The following is a 4000-nucleotide window of genomic DNA, read 5'->3' on the forward strand; positions in this document are numbered from 1 at the left end:
TAGTGACACTAAAATTTTACTATCAATTCATTGCAGATTTGAATTATATAATGATAGTAAAATTGTACTTCCAGAGTAAAATTTTACTCTAAATTAGAGTAAAGTTTATTATGATTCAAAGTAAAATTTTACTCGGGTTAAAAAGATGTTGATTTGCTTAACAATATAAAATTTTACTTTGAATCATAGTAAACTTTACTCTGATTCAGAGTTTTTTATTTTTGTTTTTACTTGATTTTCGTCGTAAAGGAGCTATAGGAGGTAGACCATATTGTTCACAGAAATTACCTAATTCATATTTAGCTTTATGTTATCCTTAGCAGCTTTTTGACTAAGTTTCAAATCAATATACATTTTTAAACCTTCTTTTTGAATTGTACTAATAATATCACCATATGTTAAGTTATCATATTCGATAATATCAGTAGGTTGACTAAGAACATCTCTAATCTTATGGGCAAAGAGATTGGGTAATCCATTAATAAATTTTTCTTTCCAAAATGACTTGGTGCAATCATCTCTAAGCATTACTCTAGAAGTGAAAACATCTTTGTACCATCTAAAATCACTTAAAGTTGGACATGTTAAATTGCTTAATCGATCATGAATACGAGAATGAATATTAGTAGGTGTGCCAATAAAATGTTTGACTATGGTATATATAAGTGGAACCTATTTCTTCATCAAAGATTAGAAATCCTTCATCATTCATTTGAACAGCATATTGGATAGATTCTCGTTGATTAGAAGTAAGACATTTGTCCCACCAAGATTTAAGGGTACCAGTAAATCCAGTAGTGATTAAGATAACTATTTCTGATTGAGTATAATCAGGATAATTATTAAGATAACTATTTGAAACCATAGATAGATGATTGAGTTTTAGAAGTATTTCGTGTTCACGAAGACCGTCAATATTCCATTCATATAATTTTTTAGCCGAAACGGAAAATTGATTACTAATATTTGTTTATTCAAATTGGAGATCAGGAGGTGTATGTTTAGTGTACCAATTTTTTGTAAGAGTAGTAGGATTAACTTTAGGATGTGTGATTTTATTAAGATGAAAAGGTTGAAATTGTTGTGCTAGATGATTAATCTCATTATCACTAGATGTATCAGACTGAATAGGAAATTCTAATGGAGGTTGTTGTGTTAAGACAGTAATTCCTTTAGTGTTAGATGTAGATGTCTCTTTACCAGTAGATATAGATATTTTACTAAATATTTTCTCAATTGCATCAACAGTGGTATGATCCTGAGTGGTCAAACTTAACCGTTTTCTATTACTGGGAAGATTAATAAGAGATTTATCTGAAGGTTTATTGTAACACCCTCAAAATAATAACATTAAACCCTCAATTGAGACATTCCTTGACAGGCAAAATATCTACATTCTTCTATTAATCAGAGTTTCAATACAATAGTATTACATGTTAACAACAAAAGCAAAATACCCTACGGGCTTACAGCTTTCCAAGTTAACACTTGGTTACAACAAAAGGATGCTAACTCATCTACACATTAAGCCCTTGGCTTGAATATACATGTAATACATCAAAAGAAACTAAACAGCAAAAATCAACTCGCATCTAGCCTCCCAAGCTATGTCCTTGGAGGTGGCATGCTACTTGTACCTGAAAATGATGTTCCCATATAGGGTGAGCCACAGCCCAGTAGAAATACACTAAACCAACCATGAACAATGACTAAAAGATTAGCAATTGATAGATGGTCAACACTGATACATCCACATAAATCACATTTTATGTCATACGACTTATGAGTCCAAGTTACTTTTCATTTTCCCTTTTTCAACAGATAAGCATATTAGCTCTATCATCATTTCAACAGGTATGTATAAAAACTATATCCCACATTCACAGATAAGCATATAAGCTATATCCACATTCTCAACAGATATATATAACAACTATATCCCATATTCACAGACAAGCATATAAGCTGTATCTACACTTCACAAAGATAAGCATATGAGCTCTATCTTCACTTCTCTAGACAAGCATATGAGCTGTATCTACGGAGTTCATCCCCCATCTCCTCCCAACACTATCCGGTTTAGAGGTACATCCCCCATCTTCCCCTAAACCGCGAAGTACATCCCCCATTTCCTCCTCTACACATAACGTATACAAACACATTGGTTCTATATACCATCATTCAATACATACAGTTAATGTATTCTATCAACCGTCAAATTCCATGACACATTCCATTGATTAGTTTTCGTTTGCCTAATCATCATGCATTGTCTACAACAATCACGACTATCCTCCACCGATAGCCCAAAGCAGTTATTTCTAAACAGAAAATAAATGCACAATTGGATACTCAATCAACATTTCATTTCGGTGAGTGATAAATAATTCAACTACACCCTTTAACCCCACACATTCCCAATCTCAATATTCCTATTTCATAACCTCATTTCTCACGATTAATTAACCCAATTAATCAAACAATGTAATTAGGGCATTTTCCGTAATTAACATTACGACCCTTAGGTCCCATTTTCATCAATGGTTCAACATTTATTCCATTTCTCTATGCCAAACATGCATCTAGGTTTATTATAAATAAAACCCCAATTTTTGTAAAATAACACAAAAGCCCAAAACTTTCACAAAATTACCAAACCAACCCCAACATCTCAAAATGCCAAAATTTAAAGACAAAATCCATAGAGAGGAGTTGGATATCCCTACCTCAAATCCGGAGTCCCAAGAGAGAAGATGACAAAACCCAACGTGCTCCAAAACCCGAAATTTTCAGATTAAAATGTAGCCCTCGACGATCAACAACTTTTTCGTAAAGGCCAAAGGTGAGCAAATCACTCCTACTAGATCAAAACCTAGAGAGAAGGTAGAGTTCTAGAGTAAGAGGCTCAACAATGGTGTTTTTGGAAAAGTAGGAGAGAGAAGAGAAAGTGAAAAAGTGATTTGAAAAGTCAAAACTCGAAACTTAAACCCAGTCGCCCCGCTCGAGCGTCAAACACCCCGCTCGAGCGTCAACCATCCCGCTCGAGCGGCGGATGCACACTCCCAGAACTTTTACAGAACCAGGTCTCCGCTCGAGCTTCCAACTCCCCGCTCGAGCGGCACTCACACAACCCCGCTCGAGCGGCCAATCCCACGCTCGAGCGTCCAACACTGCACAGGAAATACTGGATGGGTGCAATTCCCGCTCGAGCGCCAAAACCCCCGCTCGAGCGGACAGGTCAAAATCTGGGCAACTACCTTTGGTTTCTAAACTCAACCAACCTGTAACAAACCTGCCCAACACATCCCATAACTCAACTACAAAGTAAAAAGGATGTAAACAAGATAATAATCAACTACCAACCTCCACGGACACATGTCCGTATCACTGTACAACAAGGGTAAATCCGGGATCGCTATATTTATTGACAAAAGTGTGACTAGTAGAATATTCTTCAAAAGAAGTTTCAATCTTATCTAGTTGTTTACCAATAATTTTTAAACATTGATTTGAAAAACTATTTTGTTCCATTACTTTTTTAACTTCAGAGGATTCATCACCAGGAAGTTTGAATGGAGAGGTTGGGACAATAGTTCTTTTATGTTCAATAAGAATTTTCTCTAAAGGAGGATGACTGGCTGAAACAATAGTATTGGAAGAGGTCTTCCATTTAGTTTTTGTAATCACATTTATGTGATAGTAATTTTCTAAATAATCAAAGAAATTAATTTCAGTATTGATTTCCATCATAAATTTATACTATTTTTTAGTAATCTTAGATTGTTGTTTTTTATCATATTGTTTATAATAATCATGACGTTTGGACTTATTTACTGTAGACTTGTATTCAGCATGAAGTTTATTAAGGTCGGGAGTAAAAGGCTTACTAAGAGTCAATAATTGTGGATCAATAGGAGGAACAACTTCAAAATCAGTTTGAGTAGGTGAATCTTGAGAAACAGTATCTTCTTCTTGAGGATGAGTATGGGTAGAGCAAACT

This window comes from Camellia sinensis, chromosome 7, assembly GCF_055761805.1.
Source record: "Camellia sinensis isolate YWXY chromosome 7, ASM5576180v1, whole genome shotgun sequence".
Taxonomy (NCBI): domain Eukaryota; kingdom Viridiplantae; phylum Streptophyta; class Magnoliopsida; order Ericales; family Theaceae; genus Camellia; species Camellia sinensis.